Genomic DNA, 12,538 nt, shown 5'->3' with positions numbered 1-12,538 from the left:
CTCTAGTTTACATAGTTTGGGTGGGTGGTTCTGGTCTAGCTGAACTGCTCAGTAAAATCCTACCTGCCCTGAATCCCTTAACTAAGGCCATAAATGAAATCATTAAAGAACTCATCTTGGGTGAGAATCACTTTTCAGATTTTAATTTGGTTATCTCAGTACAATAAGCTGTCTGTAACAAGCAACATCTTGGTGCTGAATTTCTTGCATCTTCCTCTGAGTCATCTGCTGCTGACTTTTGATAGAAATGAGAATCTGGAATGGAGCAGAGGCACAACTGGTCTGACCCACTGTGGTAATTCCTATGTTCCTAAGCTTCTGGCATCCAATCCTAAACAGTTGCACTGGCATGTCTTCCTGCAATTCGCTTAGAATATCCAGTGCCAAAAAAGTAGGCTTTTTTTTTTTAGTTATTAGGCATTCCAATGTTTTTAGTAAAACACAAGGCTATTGTTGTTTTCACTTATCCATGAAGCCCTTGCTTAACTCCATCGACTCCATCCCCAACTACAATGATGCCTAAGTACTTGTAAGCTCATTTGCTGACATTACTTCATAGTTATCATTCCTCCCCTCTCCTCTCCTTGCTATGATTCCCCACTGTCAAACTTTAGATTATAAGCTCCCTTGGGCAAAGGCCTGAGTTTGGGGCAGTTTATGCTACCCTATGTAAACTGTTGCATACATAAATGACGCAGTACATTATACATCCATAGTCCTCTGGGATTAGAACAGCAGTACCTCTCTGCTGTTCCATGCTTTTAAACACCATTAGCTTAAAAGAATCAGAGACATATCAGTGAGTTCAGGTTGTTGCTATTTTAAAAAGATGGCTCATCTAAATGTGTAGAAAGGGACTGTGACATTTGTACTCTGCATTGTGCACCCATACTTTCCTTTCACGGGTTTGGCCATCCAAATACACACATCATTATGAGGCTTCATGAGATACTTCATTCTTGGATTGCTAGCCAGAAATAACCACAGGGGAACGAATCCAGGTCAACTAAAGGGTGTTTTCACAATAATTATATTGCCTTTTGTAAATTGAATGAAAAAGACTTGATTAAAATGTAAGTCCAGATTTTAAATAATGCACTCCTGTTTTCTATTCCACGTGAACAACATTCAGAAATGATGCAGTGTAAACTAAGACCCAGTCTTATGCTCACTTACCTGGGAGCAAGCTCCACTTAACAAAGTGGCTCTTACTTCTGAGTACACATGCATAGGATGAGGTTGTAAGGCTGCAATCCTATGTACATCTTTCGGGGATTAGGCACCACTGGACACAGCAAGGCTTACTTCTGAGTAAACACATAGGATTGTGCTGCACAAACAATAAGGCCATGTGAGGACATTCTTAGGTTATAGTGCTGAGAATATTACTTTATGGGTATGTCTCCTTAATGTTGGCAGTAGATGGCCAGAGAGGAAGGCCAGGATTTCTTCTTGATCACCCCAGAATGCAGGACACAGAATAATGGGCTCAAGTTACAGGAAGCCAGATTCCGGCTGAACATCAGGAAAAACTTCCTGACTGTTAGAGCAATACGACAATGGAACCAATTACCTAGGAAGGGGGTGGGCTCTCCCACACTGGAGGCATTCAAGATGAAGCTGGACAGCCTCTTGTCAGGGATGCTTTGACTTGGATTCCTGCACTGAGCAGGGGGTTGGACTCGGTGGTCTTATAGGCCCCTTCCAACCCTACTATTCTATGATTCTATGGGACAGGGAATGAAATCTTCATTTGTGGCAGGTGGCAGAGTCAAGGCAGGAGCAACTGATGACTTCAACAGGATGTTCTCACAGTTGAGTGTGTTTAGACCTTAATTGAGGCTGGCATTCCAATCCAAAACCCTTGTATATTCCACCATAGGTGCTAGTTAGAACCCCATGCTCAGCACTGGCAGATTATTTCTTCTCAGCCCACCCTAGTTCACAGGATTGTTATGAGATGAATGGCACAGGCAGGGGAAGGAAATCTAAATAATATGACTTAACAGTTGTGCCTGACATACTGGTGTAAACACCCTGCTTTGTGACATCACACTGCCATAAAAGTTGGCACCAGCTAGGCTAAAAAACAGTTATGGGCTGGCACAGCCTATCCTGCAACCTGATCCTAAGCTTGTTTATTCAGCTATAAGCCTTTGCTGACTTTAATGAGACATGCACACAAGTAAATGTGTATAGGATTGCAGCCTTTGGGTCAGGAGCTCCTTATGCTCAGCTCTGCACATTTTGTCAGAACTTCCCTTTCCAAATCCTCTGATTCAAACCATGAAGTTTTGATTGATGTGCATCATGTAGGCTCATCCTGTCTGCAAGCAGTCCCCACTAACTTCAGAGGTTCCCTGCTCCCAGACAAGTTGCTTGAGATTTGAAGATCTCCTAGCCTCTTTCCTGTGGTCTAAGAAGGCTCCCTTGTGTACAGTAGTCAGAGTCTCACCCACCATGCCTCTGAGTATGTGCATGCATGCTGAGTATGTGCATGCAGCCTATAGATGGGACTGGCTGGCCATCTTTTTCAGTGAGCTTACATCATCTCTGAGCAGATGCAGCATTTATCATGGAAAAACCATCCATCCACACAGAACTTCCTCCCTCCCTAGACAGGCAGGCAGAATTTTCCATTCTACCCATCACTTCTTCAAAGCACACACAGCAGAAATACACCATTCTCCTCCTCCTGCACACACACATAACAAACAGGGTAGAAAGGAATGAGGAGGTACAGTATATATAAGATGGGAATAATGTAGCCCTGTTTTCTTCAGGTGTGGTTCCTGCTGTGCCTGGATAGTGTGCTTTGCCTTCCTTCAGGGGAGCTGGGCCATACAAGGCATTTTTTGTCCCAAGGCTCTGTCTGGTGCTGGAAAGTCTCACATCTGCTTGCCAGGTGTAACAGGCCACCAGGAGCAGCAGGTACAGTACATCTGAGACAGCAAAGGAAGCGAAGCTGTGGTGCAAACAAACGGTGGCTTTGCTGTAGCAGCCTATAGGAATCTGAGAAGAAAAATGCTTTAGTGGCCTCTGAACTGCTGAGCTTGGTGATTGATGATCCTTGCTGGTGTTTATGAGGTTATCTATGAAAGGTAGTTACTTGCATACCTTGGAACATAAACAAATTGGTTGCAGACCAAGAATCACTGCAGAGAAAGGCGGGGCAGGGGGGATGACACGATCAGGGGGGATGACTTGAACCTGCTGGGACCCAACTTGCTCTCACAGAACTCTGACCATAGGGCTGATCTGGAACCATGTCCGATTGGAAGAGGGAGGAAGTGGTGCAGAGGGAAGGAAAGAAATAATGGCCTAGTTTGCAGTGTGTGTGCGGGGTGGGGGGCAGCCAGGCTTGTAACCAACAAGAATGGAGAGAGATGCCATTTAGGAGGAGCAGGAGGAGCTATTGATCCCTCCTTCTATCTATGAGAACTCATGCAATCATTCTTCAGGACCAGCTACATTTTGGCCACATCACTGCTTCTGCACACTGAGAGCCATACTAGACACAATGTGAAAGATCCATGAATGTCCATGGTCTCCTGCAGTTTTAGAAAAAGTTAATTCTCAGGGTTGTGTCTCCGTGTGTGCAACCGCTGAGTGATTTGGGTCAGGAAGGACTGTAGAACTAGACAAAGGAAGGGTCAATCCTCCCCTTTCCGTGCTATTTTCCAATTAAAATCCTTCCCCAACTCCTGTTTGTTCCATGGAGCAAAACATACAGGTTCCTGTATGGTATCTGTATGTTTTGCCCTGCAGGGCAAAAAGCATGTGGAGGAGGAAGGTTACACTGGGAAATTGGCATAGATGAAAGGGTTAGAGAAGGTTAGAAAAATGCCACAGGCACTGCGGTCCCACTCGAAACCTCCACCCACACCAGGAGAGTTAAGCCATGTTGTGGCACTTGCTCTATACGGTTTTCTCTTGTAACATCTTTGCTTTCCACCAGAATTCTCCATCTTGCTATTCTTACATATACGGCTCCCAGTGAGGTGGGCAAGTTGCTTCTTCTCCAGTTCCCCATCACTCGGGATGACATCAGCAGGCCTGGACACCAGCTTTGAAACCCTGATGTCTCCACTAGTTTGTGAGACTAAGATGATTTGGAAACATTCCAATGTATCCATATGTCCTGAACATATTAAGAGGTGCGTTTGGGCAGAAGTTTCATCAGAATGAGCCCTTTTCAAAATGTTAGGTGTCCCAAAATGGGCTACCCCTCCCATCTCTTAAGTGCACGTGTAGCTGTGGTAGAGTCCTGAAGTGATAGATTGGATTGTACCACTTCGGAGCGCCAGTATTATTGAATGATGTTCTACATTAAAAACAAAAAAATTCTTCTCAAGTAGAAAGCTCTCACTGCAAGGAACAGACTGGATTACGACCTTTTGTCCTGGTGTGGAAGTTGTTGTTGTTACTTGCAGGGAGCATTAAAAATGTCATTCCCCCACCTGCAGCCTGAGATTGTTAAGCCCTCTATACTGCTTCAGGATTCTACCATCTCATTCTGCTGCTGCAGGCCTTGGAGTGAGCCAGAGTCCTGGCTCAAATGCTACATTCCGATTTAGCTATAAAGCTCACTGGGTGGATTTGAAGAAGTCACTACCTCATAGGGTTGTTGTGAGGATAAAATGTTACTCTGTGTTCCTTAGAGGAAGAGTGTGCTACAAATGTAGCAAACCACAATACATACTCAAAATTACTTGATACAGATCACTTATGCAGGAACACTTTTTAAACATACTGTTTGTACAAAATCACTAATCTTGGTTTTCCAAGCCAAGGATGAAACTTTTGAAAAGCAAATAGCCAATGTTTTAAGGAAGCATGATGTAGTAGTAATGGGGGACTTCAATTTCCCCGATATTTGTTGGGAGACAAATTCTGCAAAACATGGCCCCTCCAGGAAATTCCTGACTTGTGTGGCGGATAACTTCCTCCTACAGAAAGTAGAGGAAGGAACTAGAGGATCGGCTATCCTTGACTTGATCCTAACCAACAGAGATGACTTAGTGGATAAAGTAGCAGTTACAGGAACTCTGGGGGAAAGCGACCATGTTGTACTTGAGTTCTTGGTTCTAAGGGAAGCAAAAGCCGAGTGTACTCAAACGCGTACCCTGGATTTTAGGAAAGCTGATTTTAATAAACTCAGAACAATGATCAGTAAGGTCCCATGGCAAACAATGCTAGCGAGAAAAGGAGTCCAAGATGGGTGGGAACTTTTAAAAAAGGAAATTCTCAAGGCACAATCACAAACAATTCCAACAAGAAGAAAAGGTGGAAGACAACAGAAGAAGCCAATGTGGCTTCACAAAAAGCTTAGGGATGACCTGAAAACAAAAAAGGACACATATAGGAAGTGGAAAGAAGGCCAAGTAACAAAGGAAGAGTACAGGCAGGTAGCACAGAATTGCAGGGATGGCGTCAGGAAGGCTAAAGCGGAGAACGAGGTGAGGTTAGCGAGGGATGCTAAAAACAACAAAAAGGCTTTCTTCAGCTACGTGCATAGTAAAAGGCAGAGGAAAGAAATGGTTGTTCAGCTATTAAATAAGGATGGCAAAATGATAACAGATGACAAAGAAAAGGCAGAGGTGCTCAATTCCTACTTTGGCTCAGTCTTCTCCCAAAAGAGGGTCTATGACCCCCCTGGCAAAGGCGAAGTACAGGCTGAAGGGGCAGGATTGCAGCTTGAGATCGACAGGCATATGGTCAAGGAACACCTCATTACTTTGAATGAGTTCAAATCTCCAGGGCCAGATGAACTGCATCCTAGAGTAATAAAGGAACTGGCAGAAGAACTCTCAGAACCGCTGTCTATTCTCTTTGAGAAATCATGGAGGACCGGGGAAGTGCCAGATGACTGGAGGAGGGCTAACGTTGTCCCTATCTTCAAAAAGGGTAAAAAGGAGGAACCTGGGAACTACAGACCAGTCAGTCTGACATCAATCCCTGGGAAAATTCTGGAGCAGATCATAAAGCAATCCATCTGGAAGCACCTTGACAACAATGCCGTGATTACTCGAAGCCAACATGGATTTGTCAAAAACAAGTCCTGCCAGACAAATCTGATCTCATTTTTTGATCAAGTCACCTCCCTTGTAGACCGTGGGAATGCTGTAGACATCATATACCTCGACTTCAGCAAAGCTTTCGACAAAGTGCCCCATGATATCCTGATGAGCAAACTTGCTCGAAGTGGGCTAGATGAAACAACGATCTGGTGGATCCACAGTTGGCTACAGAATCGGACTCAAAGAGTGCTTATCAATGGGACCTTCTCAAGCTGGGGAGAGGTAACGAGTGGGGTACCGCAGGGCTCAGTCTTGGGCCCAGTGCTCTTCAACATTTTTATTAATGACTTGGAGGAGGAGGTGCAGGGAATGCTGATCAAATTTGCAGATGACACAAAATTGGGAGGGATAGCTAATACTTTGGAAGACAGAAACAAAATTCAAAGTGATCTGGATAGACTGGAGTGCTGGGCAGAAAACAACAGAATGGCATTTAATAGGGACAAATGCCAAGTTCTGCACCTCGGAAAAAGAAACCAAATGCACAGTTACAAGATGGGGGATACGTGGCTCAACCACACTACGAGCGAGAAGGATCTTGGAATTGTCGTCGATCACAAGCTGAATATAAGCCAACAATGTGATGTGGCTGCAAAAAAGGCAAATGCTATTTTGGGCTGCATTAATAGAAGCATCGCTTCCAAATCCCGGGAAGTACTAGTTCCCCTCTACTCAGCACTGGTTAGGCCTCATCTGGAGTACTGTGTCCAGTTCTGGGCACCACACTTTAAGAAGGATGCAGACAAGCTGGAGAGGGTTCAAAGGAGGGCAACAAAGATGATCAGGGGACTGGAAACAAAGCCCTATGAAGAGAGACTGAAAGAACTGGGCATGTTTAGCCTTGAGAAGAGAAGACTGAGGGGAGATATGATAGCACTCTTCAAGTATTTGAAAGGTTGTCACAGAGAAGAAGGCCAGGATCTCTTCTTGATCATCCCAGAGTGCAGGACACGGAATAATGGGCTCAAGTTACAGGAAGCCAGATTCCGGCTGAACATCAGGAAAAACTTCCTGAGTGTCAGAGCAATACGGCAATGGAACCAATTACCTGGGGAGGTGGTGGGCTCTCCCACACTGGAGGCCTTTAAGACGAGGCTGGACAGCCATTTGTCAGGGATGCTCTGACTTGGATTCCTGCATTGAGCAGGGGGTTGGACTCGATGGCCTTGTAGGCCCCTTCCAACCCTACTATTCTATGATTCTATGATTCTCCTACTCATTCAGTGACCACTTATGGTAAAGTAGGAGTTTTAATGCACATTACTGACTGTGAATACAGAACCACAGGTGTTAGTTATTATGATTTAATAAATAAGGATATGCTGGATTAATCTGTCGATTTCAGTTTCTCTCCATTATTAATTTTTCCAACCTTAAATTCAGTTTGTCCCAAACTCTGAGAATTTTTCGAGTCTTAACTTTGGTTTGCATGAGACACATATGCATTTTTGTGCACACTTCTCCTAATACATGCATTTTTGCAAGCAATTTTCCTATTACAATGCATTTTTCATGCTATCTTCATTAATATACACATTCTTGTGTGCACTTTTCCTTGATATATGCATTTTTGATTGGAGAACTCCATTGCAAAATTTGGAGAAGTGTGAATTGCAAATACCTGTATTGGTTCAAAAGTGTGAAATTAGATAAGTTTGTATTAAACTGCAAACAAAACACATTTCGCCCCCATCCCTAATATGACAGGTGGGCTGAAGCTTGGAGAGTGAAAACTCCAGTTCCCTGATTGTTCTGTTGTCACAAACCTTGCTGCAAAAGTTTGGCTGGCAAGGAGACTGGGTTTAGTTATTCTCTCTCTCTCACTCAGCTCAGCTCAGCTCAACTTAGCACATAGTGACTGGCCAGATAAATAAATTAACTGCAAATGTAGATTGTCAATGTGGCTGTCAGAGTTTGTGTCATTTTTTGGCATATGACTGCTGATGAGTGTGCTGGTGAACTTATTGCCCACAACACCACCTGTCAGTGAGCACCAGTTCAAGCCAGGATGGCAAAGGAAAAGCCCTGACCCTAAGAATAAACTTTGAAATAGGGCTGAGCAGAGTTCTGCCCAGGAATTTCTGTGGTTGCCATTGTGGTGTAATGGTTAGAGTATCAGGCTAGGACTGGGAAGACCCGTCTTCGAATCCCGCTTAGCCATAAAGCTCGCTGGGTGACTTTGGGCCGGTCAATATCTCTTAACCTAACCTACCTCACAGGGTTGTTGTCAAGATAAAATGGGTGGTGGTGATGAGACAGAGTTTGTATGCTGGGATAGGTGATGTTGATGATGACTACTGAGCAATGGTTAATTTTGAAAAAGAAAAAGTGCTACAGCTGAAGTTTTCCTGGAAATCACGCTATCTTGCATGGAATCCTTCCCCTCTGGTCCCAGATGTGTGTGGGTGAGCTTTTCTCAGTGGTGATAGAAATGCACTCTGTATGCTCAAATGTACTGTCATCCTGATTATTGTAGGGCTGGCACTGGTGTTTGGAGATTCTACCTCAATTTAAGCCGGGCTGTAAAAGTGGGATATGCCATTCGTACGCTTTTATTTTTAAATGAGTGAAGCATTGGATATCTACCTTTACTGCAGGGGAATCATGGCCTAGACAGATGTCATATCTCCTTCAGCAATGTTTACACAGAATGACACTTTCACAGCTCAAACAATAAAAAATTGGCTTTCAGGGCTTAACTTGAAATGAGGTTCACTGGTGTCAGGTCTTGGGTGCTGTTTTATAACCCTGCAATGTTATCCTCTGGAATGTGAGTCTTTTGGATCATGCACTAGGCAGTGCTGTTTTTCTCTGCACATGAACTGTCTGGAGAAAAGAGAAAACTTGCAGAGAGTGCCTTTCACAATTTTCAGAGTCCTCACAGACAGCCCTTGCACATCTTGGCTTAGGGGCACAGCCTTTTTAAATGCAAGTTTCTGCCTTGCTGTTACCTCCTGACTATAACATTAAGACCAATTCTAGCCCGCCTGCACTGGCTGCCTATATGCTTCCGAGCCCAATTCAAAGTGCTGGTTTACATGGCTTGGGACCGCAGTACCTGATAGAATGCCTCTCCTGGCATGAACTGACCCATACACTATGCTCTGCATCCAAGGCCCTCCTCCGGGTGCCTCTTCCAAGGGAGGCTCAGAGGGCGGCAACAAGGGAGAAGGCCTTCTCAATGGTGGGCCCCCATCTATGGAATAATCTCCCTTATGAAACCCACCTGGCACCAGCATTGTCATCTTTTCAGCGCCAGGTTAAAACTGCCCTCTCCTCTCAGGCATTTGGCAGCATATAAGGACTCTCTTTGATTGTCTCTGGCTGATTGTTTTAAATTGTTTTAGATATATGTTGTAATTGTATGTGCTGTTTGTTCTATGTCATTATGTGAATGGCTTTATACTTTATATAATGTATTTTAATAGTTTTTTTTTTATTTGTGAACTGCTGAGAGAGCTTTGACTATGGGGCAGTATAGAAATATAATGAATGAAATGAAACATTAAACCCAGGAAAAATGATGATTTTGGTAATGATAGTAGTAAGAGTTTGGGGCTTCCCATTTTCTCTACATCAGCCTTGCCCACCCTGGTGCCCTTCAGATGTTTTGGTCTATACTTCCCAGCATTGCTGACCATTGGGCATGCTGGCTGGGGCTGATGGGAGTTGAAGTTCAAAACATCTGGAGGGCACCAGGGTGGGGAAGGCGGCTCTACATGGTGCTTTTCTCTAAGCCAGAGCTCACAGCAGGAAGATTTGTAAATATGGGTGCATCATTCAACAACTTGAAAAGTCACATAGCCAAATGTATGATCTGACTATTAAAAAGCCTGGTGTTTTGAGGTTCTAGCAATCTTGTTTGATCTTTGATGGCTCATTCCCAAAGCAACTCATCACTGGATGCCACAGTCATCAAATGACAAATATTCAGGTATGAACCAACACTAAAGCTCAGCTCAGCTCAGCCACAGGATCTTTTTTGCTGTGCCATGGATCAGCCATGAAGACCATTAAGTAGTGCTAAGCGCAGTACCACTCAAGAATCTCAATAGGTCCCCATGCACCTTAGATGGGACAGCTTCCGGATCCTCAAGCAGACTTGAGCCCTGGGACCTCTCATTTTAGGAATTAACAGCAGGATCTGTGCCAGCTTGGAGAGCGGAGGCGAGGCGACATTAGGAAATGGTGCAGTGGGCTCTCTGGCCATGCTTGTCTGATCTGATGTTTGGACAAGAGGAGCCTTTGAAGTTTTCCTCTTCCCTGAGCCAGCTCTCCCCCTCCATAAAGCCATTAGACTCTGGTGGTGCCAGTCCTATCTTTGCTTCATCTTGGCTGCTTTCCCCACTGCCACTTACAGACACAGACCTCCTGCCCTAAGGGCTGGAAAGAGGGACGGGATTGCGAGGGAGCAGGGTTATTACAGGGAGTCCTTTTGAAGAGAAGGTTTATTTTTGGGAGGAGTTGCAGGGGAGCTGTTAGTCCCCTGCCATAGAGGCCAGGTCATTTCCCGGAAGGCTCTGCATGACAAAGGGCGATGGCTTCTCCCTTTGATCTGCCTTCACTGGACCTGATGTTGCACACCCACTGGTGAGGCACCGCCCTCACCAGACACAGGAAGAGGAGCAGAAGTGTCTCTGGGGCGCCCTCCGATGGGCTAACCCCAAACAGCTTGGAATCATCCCTTGGGCTGAGTTAAGGGTTGTCCCCTCAAGAGGGGGTTGCACACTGAAAAATTATCTTAATATGGAATAGATACCCCTTAGCCCTCTTTTGCCACCTTTATAAATGTATGAAGCCATCTCATTCGTAATCAGACTATTTGTCCACGTAGCCCAGATCTACCTGTTCTCTCGCTGGCAGTGGCTTTGCCAAGTCCTGCTTCTAGAGATCATTCTAACTGGTCTGGAGCTGCCAGGAACTGAACCTGCATTCAGAGAATGAGCTCTGTCACTGAGCTGCAGGCCCTCCTCCTCTGCTATTCACACAGTGCAGTACAAGAGGTGTTTACTCAGAAGTAAGTCCCATTTGGTTCAATGGGATTTACCCCTGAGCGTTTATTTAATTTATTAAACGCCTCATGAAATATATTTCTCTAGGTGTTTTACAATAATGATAAAAATACAGATAAAATCAACAATATAAAATGAATAGACATGCCCACACAGCACAGAATACAATATCACATTGCAGGGACTAAGGTAATAAAATACAAAAATACTGAAATATGTGTAAAGACTTTGAGAATTTTTTTAAAGCCTGGGAGAATAGGAAAATCTTTGCCTGGTGCCAGAAAGAGAGCAGTGTAGGCGCTATGCAAACTTCCCTTGGGAGAGCATTCCAGAGCTGGGGGGCCACTACTGAAAAAGCCCTCTCTTTCGTCGCTACCCTCCGAGCCTCAGAATGAGTGGGTACTTGAAGAAGGGCTTCTGTGGATGACCTTAAAATACAGGCAGGTACATCAGAGAGGAGGCATTCCATCAGGTCCTAAGCCATGTAGAGCTTTATAGAGATACGAGCTAGCCCTACTGGGCTTGTGTTGACTCCAGGTGATATGAAAGCTCAATCTGCAGGGCTTGTTCACACATGTCAGTCATCATCACTCGGTACTGCTGTCTGTTAAGCGATGAACAGGTACTTGTGAGCCACCCTTGGTCTCATTTGACTATGGGGGCAGAAGAATTGAGCAGCTCTTGGCTCCCTTACAGGCAGTCCCTTTCCTCTCCAGCTCCCTCTTCTGTAGGAGTTTGGCTTGTGGTTGAGGAGAGTCAGAGATCTAGACAAATATTCTTCGAGAGCAAAAAATAGTTAATGCCATTGTGGTTGTAATAGCCCAAGTCCAGTGTGAAGGAATGCATGAGGCTGGGGGAATATATAACTTTTTGTTAGTTCAACTTTTTTGTGACTGTTAAAAGCATGCATGCTCTTACTCCTGCCTGTGTTGAGCCAACTGAATGTAGCCCTTGGCCTCTTTTGCACCGTATGTCTCTTGGGGCTAACACAGCAACCATTGCTGATTGAGGCTTGTGGGTTCTTCAGTATTTTTGATCACCTGAACTGGGTTTATTCCTAGTTGGAAAGGGTGCACTCTGGCCTGTGTTTTTTGCTGGATGATAGCAAAACATCACAAAGGACCCAGTGCCACCTGTTTCTGTGCACTTAAGAATGCACAGATCTTCAGCTTCCAGAACGAGCAGCCATGCTAGTTTGCTACAGCAAAAACAACATAGGGTCTTCTGGCACCTGAAAGCCTAACAGATTTACTGTAGCTTAAGCTTTCATGGACTAGAGTCCACTTCATCAGATGCATGCTGATGTGGACTCTAGTCCATGACAGCTTATGCTACAATTAATCTGTTAGTCTTTCAGGTGCCACAAGAGTCTTAGGGCGCAATCCTATGCATGTTTAGACAGAGAAAAGGCTTACAACTCCCAGCATTCCCCAGCTTCTCTGTCTA

Source organism: Heloderma suspectum, chromosome 7 (genome assembly GCF_057233095.1).
Source record: "Heloderma suspectum isolate Gila_16-S chromosome 7, 16-S_ref, whole genome shotgun sequence".
NCBI lineage: Eukaryota > Metazoa > Chordata > Lepidosauria > Squamata > Helodermatidae > Heloderma > Heloderma suspectum.
Note: the sequence above shows the minus strand (reverse complement) of the source record.